This window comes from Capricornis sumatraensis, chromosome 16 (genome assembly GCF_032405125.1).
Source record: "Capricornis sumatraensis isolate serow.1 chromosome 16, serow.2, whole genome shotgun sequence".
Lineage (NCBI taxonomy): Eukaryota > Metazoa > Chordata > Mammalia > Artiodactyla > Bovidae > Capricornis > Capricornis sumatraensis.
In genome coordinates this window covers 83,192,122-83,204,107 of record NC_091084.1, presented here as the reverse complement: position 1 = coordinate 83,204,107, position 11,986 = coordinate 83,192,122, and positions in this window count along the sequence as shown.

The window sequence follows — 11,986 nt, the reverse complement described above, 5'->3', positions numbered from 1 at the left end:
TGGACTTGAATTCATCATGGGCTTGTGACTTTTTTCCCCCTGACATATATTTGCTACCTAGTTCTTATTTCTATAAAATGGATTTTTCTTCCATCAGACAACTTATTAAAGTGCTTCCACAATCCTAAACACTCTTACTGTTATTCCTGCAGCTTCCCCTTGCGCTTAAATCACTTTCTTACTTATGTGAACATTAAAAACCTGGCTAAAAGCATCTCTTTCTGAGATTTCACCCACTTGAGGATCTAGAATAACACTGCTTAATATCTTCTAACATGGCATACTTAGGTCAAAAACATGAGTTCTGTCACTCAGCCACTCAAGTGATCACCTAACAGATGATCTCAAAGCTTTCCTTGGACCTTCCAGAAATGAGAGAAGAGTTTGACTAAATTATCTGTCATTCTCTGCACCCTTAAAATCTCATGAATTGATTATTTTAATGAAATTCTGGTTTCTATATTTGATTTCCTGAATGTCTCTTAATTCTATAAAGTACAGAAACACAAAAAGCCAGGTAAGAATACAAGAACTGTGAGAGCAAATAGAGAAAACAATATTTTAACAGCTGAATTATAGCTACTAAGCTTTATATATTAAAATGTCACTTTTGAGAAATGTTAAAGAGTATAAGCCTATAGGCAATGAAGATCAATCACTCTGTCATGCTTAAAGACAAATTATAAAATTCATGTATAGAGTAATGAAGAAAAGTCATATCTAGACTGCTATTATTTGCCACATTTTAGATAAAAGAAAGATAATCAAAATAGTAAGCCTTTTTGTATGTATAGAAAAAAGTCTTTTCAGTTTATAGTGGAAACACCATGAGTGACTGGGGAAGTAGAAATTTAGTATCATTATAACTGCCATCAGGCTCCACCAAAACCACTCCAAATGAAGTATTCATTAAAAAACCAAGAAAAAAATTGTGTGTTAGAAAGCCTCAGCTTAACTGACCGAAGGAAGAGAGTGAGAAATGCTACAATGTCTTCCTGTAATACATGATGGTTAGAAACTAAACAAAAAATTCTACATGTGGTTACTCTACAACCCAGTTAAAAACTAAAAGTAGAATATAAAAGAAAATTAATGATTTATTTTTATCTTCTGGTGATCCATCACTAAGCCAAAAAGCAGCTACAGGAAAGCCCCGAGCCATTATTCTCAACCCCCTCCTCACCCCTTAATTTAGTGCTACACAGAAATTCTGGAACAATTACAGAGAGCTCACGTGGAGAAACCATTTCTCCATCTTCAGTGCCTTTAGCAGGGCTGCAACTCCTAACAGTCTTCAGAATGAAGCTCAGATCCTTTGGCAGGGCTCATAAAGCCCTTCATGAATTGCTCTGTGCTCAGCTTCTCAGCCTCACCTGGCCACTCCCTTAAGTCTGAGCCCTAACAGTGGTGGCAGAAATGTTCTCTGGGAAGCCTCTGCTTCATGAGTCTGTTAAGATGGTCCTCTCTTTGATTCCCTAACATTCTGTGCATACTTCCTATCACCGTGTAGTCTTGACTTTTGATTTTCATGACTGGTTCCCAAGATCAGTGTGAGCTCCCAGAAGTCCAGGAATTAATTTCTGTCTGTCCAGGGCCAGTCCTGCACTGTGACCAAGAGACTCAGACTTTATTAAATAAGCTACAATGAGATATTAATCACCTCCTTCCAGTCAGAATGACCATCATCAAAAAAATCTACAAATAACAAATGTTGGAGAAGGTGTGGAGAAACCCAGTTCGAGCCCTGTTACACTGTTGGTGGGAATGTAAACTGGTGCAGCCAGTATGGAGAACAGTCTGAAGTTCCCTTAAAAAACTAAGAATAGAGATGGCATATGATCCAGCAATCCCATTCCTCGGCATATATCTGGAGAAAAAACTAATTCGTAAAGATGTTCATAGAAGCACTATCTACAGTAGCCAAGACATGGAAACAATCTAAGTGTTCCTCAACAAAGAAATGGATAAAGAAGATATTATACACACACATATATACAAATATATGTATATATATATGCAATGGAATATTCAGGTCAGTTCAGTCGCTCAGTCGTGTCTGACTCTTTGCGACCCCATGAATTTGCAGCACGCCAAGACTCAGCCATAAAAAATAATAATAAAATGCATCTTCAGCGACATGGAAGCCCTAGAGATTATCGGTCTAAATTAAGCAAGTCAGACATTGGAAGACATACATATCACTTCTCAGGGGAATCTTTAAAAGATAGTACAAATCAACTTATTTACAAAACAGACTCACAGACATGGGGGCGGGGGGAAACTACGGTTACCAAAGGGGAAAGGAGCAAGAAGTTAAGTGAGGCGTGCAGGATTGCCGCCAGATGCCGCTGTGCACAAAGCAGATAAACGAAGAGTCACTTCAGCAAAGGGAAGTGCGGTATCTGTTCCCGTGGAACTCAACACAGTATTATACACCAACTACAGCTAACAAGGGAGAAAGAGACTGGTTCTGCGGGTCGGGGCGGGGGGGGGTGAGTCCCAGCCTCTGCAGACAGGGGGAAGGAGACAAGACAGGCGGGCGGGCGTGGCGAGGCACTGAATTCTGTCTCCGTGCCTCCCTGGGGCCTTTAACAGTTAAAGTTCAAAAGCAAAGCGACATCGTTACCCCTCATTTTACTTGCTCACGGTCCTTTCGCCCTGCCTGGCCCAGGCCCTGGCTGGCCACGGCACCGGCAGGTCACCCTGCTCCGGAGCGGCTGTCCCGACGGGGTCCTCCCGCCAGTGCCCCGCCCCGGCTCTGGGGGCGCGTCTCTGGTAGCCGCGCCCTCAGCGCCAGGTCCCCAGACCCCGCCAAGCCGGCATCCTGGAAAGTTCAAGGGGCCTGGGATCCAGCCGGCCCGCAGGCTCCTCAGGCAGCGCAGGCCTCCAACGGCAGCCTCGCGACCCCGCGACCCCGCGACCCCGCGACCCCGGGCCCTCCTGCGCCTGCGCGAGAGCGGGGCGCGGGAGAGGGGGCGGCGCGCGCACGGACTCCTGGCGCCTGGCCGGCCGTGGGCTGTCTAGTGCCGCACCTCCAGTGAGGGCTTCTCCTCCAGCGAGGCTTCTCCTCCAGCGGAGCTTCTCCTCCAGTGAGGCTTCTCCTCCAGTGAGGCTTCTCTTCCAGCGAAGACTTCTCCTCCAGCGGGGGCTTCTCCTCCAGTGGGGGCTTCTCCTCCAGTGAGGGCTTCTTCTCCAGCGAGGCTTCTCCTCCAGCAGACACTTCTCCAGTGAGGGCTTCTCCAGCGGCAACTTCTCCTCCAGCGAGGGCTTCTCCTCCAGCGAGGGCTTCTCCTCCAGTGAAGCTTCTTCTCCAGCGGGACCTTCTCCTCCAGCGGGACCTTCTCCTCCAGGGGGACCTTCTCCTCCAGCGGCGGCTTCTCCTCCAGCGAGGGCTTCTCCTCCAGCAGGGGCTTCTCCTCCAGCGAGGGCTTCTCCTCCAGTGAAGCTTCTTCTCCAGCGGGACCTTCTCCTCCAGCGGGACCTTCTCCTCCAGGGGGACCTTCTCCTCCAGCGGGGGCTTCTCCTCCAGCGGGGGCTTCTCCTCCAGCGGGGGCTTCTCCCCCAGCGGGGGCTTCTCCTCCAGCGGGGGCTTCTCCTCCAGTGAGGCTTCTCCTCCAGCGGGAGCTTCTCCTCCAGTGAAGCTTCTCCTCCAGCGGAGGCTTCTCCTCCAGCGAGGGCTTCTCCTCCAGTGAAGCTTCTCCTCCAGTGGGGGCTTCTCCTCCAGCGGGGGCTTCTCCTCCAGCGGGGGCTTCTCCTCCAGCGGGGGCTTCTCCTCCAGCGGAGGCTTCTCCTCCAGCGGGGGCTTCTCCTCCAGCGGGAGCTTCTCCCCCAGCGGAGGCTTCTCCCCCAGCGGGGGCTTCTCCTCCAGCGAGGGCTTCTCCTCCAGCGGGGGCTTCTCCTCCAGTGAGGCTTCTCCTCCAGCGGGAGCTTCTCCTCCAGTGAAGCTTCTCCTCCAGCGGAGGCTTCTCCTCCAGCGAGGGCTTCTCCTCCAGTGAAGCTTCTCCTCCAGTGGGGGCTTCTCCTCCAGCGGAGGCTTCTCCTCCAGCGGGGGCTTCTCCTCCAGCGGGGGCTTCTCCTCCAGTGAGGCTTCTCCTCCAGCGGGGGCTTCTCCTCCAGCGGGAGCTTCTCCCCCAGCGGGGGCTTCTCCCCCAGCGAGGGCTTCTCCTCCAGCGGGGGCTTCTCCTCCAGCGGGGGCTTCTCCTCCAGCGGGGGCTTCTCCTCCAGTGAGGCTTCTCCTCCAGCAGAGGCTTCTCCTCCAGCAGAGGCTTCTCCTTCAGTGAGGCTTCTCCTCCAGCGGGGGCTTCTCCTCCAGTGAGGCTTCTCCTCCAGCGGAGGCTTCTCCTTCAGTGAGGCTTCTCCTCCAGCGGGGGCTTCTGCACACCTCCGTTTGTTATCTTCTCCCTCCTGGGGTGTTTCTCATATGTACATTCACTGCAAAGCAACCAGAATCTGAGGAAAAGCCCATCTTTCACCTGCTCTCTTCTCAAAGAATAATTTTGGCCACAAACATATTGAAAAAGGTGAGTAGCTGAGTCATTGACTCATGAGCTAATGAGTCATTGACTTATAAGTAGCTAAAGAAGGAAATTAAATTCAGAAAATATTTAGCTAGACACCGGAATGACTTTTTCATTGACTGGCTAAGGTGAGTTTAGCTTTCAGGTTATTCCTGGCATCAACTATTGCGTGTGGGCAGTGGTTAAAACAGCGTTTATGAAGAGACACATAAAGAAGTTGGAGAAGGAAATGGTGACCCAGTCCAGTATTCTTGTCTGGAGAATCGCATGGAGCCTGGCAGACTACAGTCTATGGGGTCGCAAGAGTCAGACATGACTGAGCGACTAACCACCACCATGTAAAGAAGTAGAGGGTAGCAGCTCGAAAATAGAGAAGTTCTGGAAAGGTGGATGAGGAAGTGGAAAGAAAAAGAGCAGTCATTTTGAATTAACTGACAAGTACAAATAAGCTGTTATGCAACCATTAGGACTTACTGAGGCATTAAAATACCTGGAGAGCAGATGGCCTGCGACTCCTGAATGTTATTGTTGCAGAAAGGTGGACCCCTTCCAGGGCCCAAAACTGGGCTCTTGTCTAACACTTGGAAATGAATTGTCCGAGGAGACACATGTGCTGACAAAGCAAGAGACTTTATTGGGAAAGGGCACCCAGGTGGAGAGCAGTAGGGTAAGGGAACCCAGGAGAGCTGCTCTGCCGCGTGGCTCGCAGTCTCGGGTTTTATGGTGATGGGATTAGTTTCTGGGTGGTCTTTGACCAATCATTCTAATTCACAGTCTTTCCTGGTGGCGCATGCATCACTCAGCGAAGATGGATGCTAGCAAGAGGGATTCTGGGAAGTGGACAGACACGCAGTGTCTCCTTTAGACCTTTCTCGAACTCTTCCGGTTGGTGGTGGCTTATTAGTTCTGTATTCCTCATCAGGATCTCCTGTCATAAAACAACTCATGCAAATGGTTACTATGGTACCTGGCCAGGGTGGGCGGTTTCAATCAGTGTGCTTCCCCTAACATTATGACTGTGGTATAATCCAGGAATGTTTATCTTGGCATTTTGGAAGTTAAAATTCAGGTTTGGGGTGTAAATATTTAGTGAAAGATACAGCCAGTGAGCAAAACATTCAGAAAGAGAAACTGACGTTTCTTTTACACAGAAATTGCCTAAGTGCCACTAGCACTCTTTGCCAAACCACAAAAGGTATGTTTTAGGAACCAGAGATCAAATTGCCAACATCCACTGGATCATGGAAAAAGCAAGAGAGTTCCAGAAAAACATCTATTTCTGATTTATTGACTATGCCAAAGCCTTTGACTGTGTGGATCGCAATGAACTGTGGAAAATTCTGAAAGAGATGGGAATACCAGACCACCTGACCTGCCTCTTGAGAAACCTATATGCAGGTCAGGAAGCAACAGTTAGAACTGGACATGGAACAACAGACTGGTTCCAAATAGGAAAAAGAGTACGTCAAGGCTGTACATTGTCACCCTGTTTATTTAATTTATATGCAGTGTACATCATGAGAAACGCTGGGCTGGAGGAAGCACAAGCTGGAATCAAGATTGCCGGGAGAAATATCAATAACCTCAGATATGCAGATGACACCACCCTTATGGCAGAAAGTGAAGAAGAACTAAAAAGCCTCTTGATGAAAGTGAAAGAGGAGAGTGAAAAAGTTGGCTTAAAGCTCAATATTCAGAAAACGAAGATCATGGCATCCTGTCCCATCACTTCATGGGAAATAGATGGGGAAACAGTGGAAACAGTGTCAGACTGTATTTTTTTGGGCTCCAAAATCACTGCAGATGGTGATTGCAGCCATGAAATTAAAAGACACTTACTCCTTGGAAGAAAAGTTATGACCAACCTAGATAGTATATGCAAAAGCAGAGACATTACTTTGCCGACTAAGGTCTGTCTAGTCAAGGCTATGGTTTTTCCAGTGGTCATGTATGGATGTGAGAGTTGGACTGTGAAGAAGGCTGAGCGCCGAAGAACTGATGCTTTTGAACTGTGGTGTTGGTGAAGACTCTTGAGAGTCCCTTGGACTGCAAGGAGATCCAACCAGTCCATTCTGAAGGAGAACAACCCTGGAATTTCTTTTGAAGGAATGGTGCTAAAGCTGAAACTCCAGTACTTTGGCGACCTCATGTGAAGAGCTGACTCATTGGAAAAGACTCTGATGCTGGGAGGGCTTGGGGGCAGGAGGAGAAGGGGACAACAGAGGATGAGATGGCTGGATGGCATCATGGACTCGATGGATGTGAGTCTGAGTGAACTCTGGCAGATGGTGATGAACAGGGAGGCCTGGCGTGCTGCGATTCATGGGGTCGCAAAGAGTCGGACACAACTGAGCGACTGAACTGAACTGAACTGAAGACCTTTTATGATTATTGTAAAGCCTGAATATTGATTATAAATTCAGTTTGCCTTTAGCCCCATGGCTAGCTTTCTTACATTGTGACTCTAAAGTCTCCTCATTCAATAGAAAAACACAATGCAGGCTTTCCTAAAACTTTTACATTTTCTTTTGGTTGGTATGTCATTGAGGGTATTTTCAGTTCAGTTCAGTCTCTCAGTCATGTCCAACTCTTTGCAGCCCCATGAACCTCAGCACACAAGGCCTCCCTGTCCATCACCAACTCCTGGAGTCCACCCAAACCTATGTCCACTTAGTCTGTGATGTCCCCTTCTCCTCCTGCCTCCAATCTTTCCCAGCATCAGGGTCTTTTCAAATGAGTCAGTTCTTCGCATCAGGTGGCCAAACTATTGGAGTTTCAGCTTCAACATCAGCCCTTCCAATGAACACCAAGGACTGATCTTTAGGATGGACTGGTTGGATCTCCTTGCAGTCCAAGGGACTCTCAAGAATCTTCACCAACACCATGGTTCAAAAGTATCAATACTTTGGCGCTCAGCTTTCTTTATAGTGCAACTCTCACATCCACACATGACCACTGGAAAAACCACAGCCTTGACTAGACGGACCTTTGTTGGCAAAATATTGTCTCTTCTTTTTAATATGCTGTCTAGGTAGGTCATAACTTTTCTTCCAAGGAGTAAGTGTCTTTTAATTTCATGGCTGCAATCACCATCTGCAGTGATTTTGGAGCCCAGAAAAATGAAGTCAGCCACTGTTTCCACAGTTTCCCCATCTATTTCCCATGAAGTGATGGGACAGGATGCCATGATCTTCATTTTCTGAATATTGAGCTTTAAGCCAACTTTTTCACTCTCCTCTTTCACTTTCAACAAGAGGCTCTTTAGTTCCTCTTCACTTTCTGCCATAAGGGTGGTGTCATCTGCATATCTGAGGTTATTGATATTTCTCCTGGCAATCTTGATTCCAGCTTGTGCTTCCTCCAGCCCAGCGTTTCTCATGATGTACTCTGTGTATAAGTTAAATAAGCAGGGTAACAATATACAGCCTTGACATACTCTTTTTCCTATTTGGAACCAGTCTGTTGTTCCATGTCCAGTTCTAACTGTTGCTTCCTGACCTGCATATAGGTTTCTCAAGAGGCAGGTCAGGTGGTCTGGTATTCCCATCTCTTTCAGAACTTTCCACAGTTTCTCATGATCCACACAGTCAAAGGCTTTGGCATAGTCAATAAAACAGAAATAGATGTTTTTCTGGAACTCTATTGCTTTTTCCATGATCCAGCAGATGTTGACAATTTGATCTCTGGTTCCTCTGCCTTTTCTAAAACCAGCTTGAACATCTGGAAGTTCATGGTTCACGTATTGCTGAAGCCTGGCTTGGAGAATTTTAAGCATTACTTTACTAGCATGTGAGATGAGTGCAATTGTGTGGTAGTTTGAGCATTCTTTGGCATTGCCTTTCTTTGGAATTGGAATGAAAACTGACCTTTTCCAGTCCTGTGGCCACTGCTGAGTTTTCCAAGTTTGCTGGCATACTGAGTGCAGCACTTTCACAGCATCATCTTTTAGGATTTGAAACAGCTCCACTGGAATTCCATCACCTCCACTAGCTTTGTTCATAGTGATTCTTCCTAAGTCCCTTTTGACTTCACATTCCAGGATGTCTGGCTCTACGTGTGTGATTATCTGACTGGTGATAGAAGCAAGGTTCGATGCTGTAAAGAGTAATATTGCATAGGAACCTGGAATGATAGGTCCATGAATCAAGGCAAATTGGAGGTGGTCAAACAGATGACAAGAGGGAAATATTAACATTCTAGGAATCAGCCAACTAAGATGGACTGGAATGGATGAATTTAACTCCGATAACCATTATATCTACTACTGTGTGTAGGAATCCCTTAGAAGAAATGGAGTAGCCATCATAGTCAACAAAAGAGTCTGAAATACAGTACTTGGATGCAATCTCAGAAATGACAGAATGATCTCTGTTCGTTTCCAAGGAAAACCATTCAGTGTCACGGTAATCCAAGTCTATGCCCTGAGCAGTAACTCTGATGAAGCTGAAGTTAACAGTTGTATGAATACCTACAAGGTATTCTAGAGCTAACACCCAAAAAAGATGTCCTTTTCATTATAGGGGACTGGAATGCAAAAGTAGGAAGTCAGGAAACACCTGGAGTAACAGGCAAATTTGGCCTTGGAGTACAGAGTGAAGCAGGGCAAAAGCTAATAGAGTTTTGCCAAGAGAACACACTGGTCATAGCAAACACCCTCTTCCAACAACACAAGAGAAGACTTTACACATGGACATAACCAGATGGTTGACACTGAAATCAGATTGATTGTATTCTTTGCAGCCGAAGATGGAGAAACTCTATACAGTCAGCAAAAACAAGACCAGGAGCAGACTGTGGCTCAGATCATGAACACCTTATTGTCAAATTCAGACTGAAATTGAAGAAAGTGGAGAAAACCACTAGACTATTCAGGTATGACCTAAATCAAATCCCTTATGACTATACCATGGAAGTGAGAAATAGAGCTGGTAGAGTGCCTGATGAACTATGGACGGAGGTTCGTGACATCGTACAGGAGACAGGAATCAAGACCATCCCCAAGAAAAAGAAATGCAGAAAAGCAAAATGGCTGTCTGAGAAGGCCTTACAAATAGCTGTGAAAAGGGAAGTGAAAAGCAAAGGAGAAAAAGAAAGATATACCCATTTGAATGCAGAGTTCCAAAGAATAGCAAAGAGAGATAAGAAAGTCGTCCTCAGCAATCAATGCAAAGAAATCGAGGAAAACAATAGAATGGGAAAGACTAGAGATCTCTTCAATAAAATTAAAGATACCAAGGGAGTATTTTATGCAAAGACGAGGGTATTTTATTCTTATGTAATGAGGCACTTTGTTTTCTAACATTTGTATTTTCTTTTGCACTTTACCTGTTGTGAGAAGAGAGGGTCTGACAATACTAAGCATAATATGTGCTAAAGAAGGGTTTTTTCCCGGATTATTGAAGCCACAGGAGATGTGGGTTTGATCCCTGGGTCTGCAAGATTCCCTTTAGAGGGCATGGCAACCCACTCCAGTATCCTTTCCTGGAGAATCCCATGGACAGCGGAGCCTGGCGGGCTACAGTTTGTAGGGCTGCAAGCATCAGATATGACTGAAGCGACTTAGCATGCATGTGCTAAGAAAAAAGGAATCTGCCTTGAATGTGTCTTCAACCTCAAGATTATGAATTTAGTAGGAATAAGAGTTCTGATGAGATGGTGGCCTGTTGTAACTTACTGTCATGAGTGATTTGAGGGAAGTCTCTGGAAATTATTGTAGATTTGATGATTTTCTTGGATGGGGTTTCAAATATATATGTATCTTAATTCAGTGCGTATGAATACATATTCATTCACATGTATTCAGGATGGACGTGGGTATGAATAGACGTCTTTGTCTAGCTTTGGTATCAGGGTAATGGTGGCCGTGTAAAATAAATTTGAGAGTGTTGTTTCTGCTTCGGGTTTTCCAAACAGTTCAAGAAGTGATGACTGTCACTTCTTTATAAGGTCGGTAGAATTTCCCTGTGAAGTCATCTCATCCTGGACTTCTGTTTGCTGGGAGCTTTAAAACCAGGAATGCAACTTCGGGACTCGTGGTTGGTCTGTTCACACTGTCTTTGTCTTCCTGATTCATTCTCGGCAGGCTGGAGATCGGGGCACTAGAGCCACTGTGAGCGTGAGGTGGGGTTCCCTGCTACTCAGTGGCCGACACTGCCCCATCGGGGGCGAGGGGTTCAGGTCCCAGGTCCCTGGGGTGGAAGCCCTGAGCCCACGGTCGGCTCTGCTCCCTTTAAGTGCTCATGTCCTCTCTCCAGGCGCTGGGGTCCTTGCCCCACAGCCGGGCAGTGCTGAGCAGCAGGGCGGTGCAGGCAGCTGTGCCCAGCAGCTGTTGCCCGTGCCCTGCTCAGATGCCATGCAGCCTCTGAGTCCCTGGGTGTGTGCTCTCCTTGGTCACGGCAGCCCTCGTAGGTCCAGTGTAGAGCTGTGATGTGGAGTGAACAGGGCTGGAGTGTTCCCTCGGCTCAGGCTGGCCTACTTGGTGCTCGGGCAGTTGCGGGACATGGCCTTCACTGGAGCAGTCCTCAGTCCGCCTCTCCTCTTGGCCTCAAGGGCAAGCTAGTGCTCTGGTGCTCCTCGCAGGCAGAGGCCACACTTCCCACAGCCCTCCTGTTAGTCCCAGCAGCCCTCCGACCAGCCGAGGAGCTCATCTTCCCCGGGCCTGACCTCTAGTGAGGGGTGCCCGGTAAGTGGCCTGCACCCTCGCTCCTCGGGGGGGCCTGCCTGTGTAATCTCCCTTTGCCTCCGAGTCTCCCGCATCACAGATCCTGACCTGATCTCTGCCTGTTTTATCCAATTACATGTGTATCTTGCTTACAGCTTTGGTTGTAAAGGTGTCCTTGTACCAGTTTCCAGTTAGTTTTTGGTGAGGCTCATTCCACATGTAGATTTTTTTTTAATCGTTTAAAAAATTCTATATAGTTTTCAAAGATTGCTTTCTGTTTAGAGTTATTACAAAATATTGACTATAGTCCCATGTTGTACAATACACTTTGAATCTATCTTACATCCAGTAGTTTGTACTTCCTGCTCTCCCACGTCTATAGAATCCCACTCCCCTCCCTACTTTCCTGGTGGCTCAAATGGTTAAGAATCTCCCTGCAATGTGGGAGACCTGGGTTTGATCCCTGGGTCAGGAAGATCCCCTGGAGAAGGGAATGGCTACCCACTCAAGTATTCTTGCTGGAGAATTCCATGGACAGAGGAGCCTGGCAGACTATAGTCCATAGGGTTGCAAAGAGTCAGACACATTTGAGCAACTAACACTCTCACTTTCCCGTAGCTCCTGTTAACCACTAGTTTGTTCTGTGTATCGGAGAGTCTGCCTCTTTTGTATTATATTCACTTTTTGTTGTGTTTTTTTATACATATAAGTGATATTATGCATTCTTTATCTTTCTCTGACTAACATTTCACATAGCATAATGCCCCCCAAGTCTATCCAAGTTGCTGGAGTTTGCAAAAGTTCATTC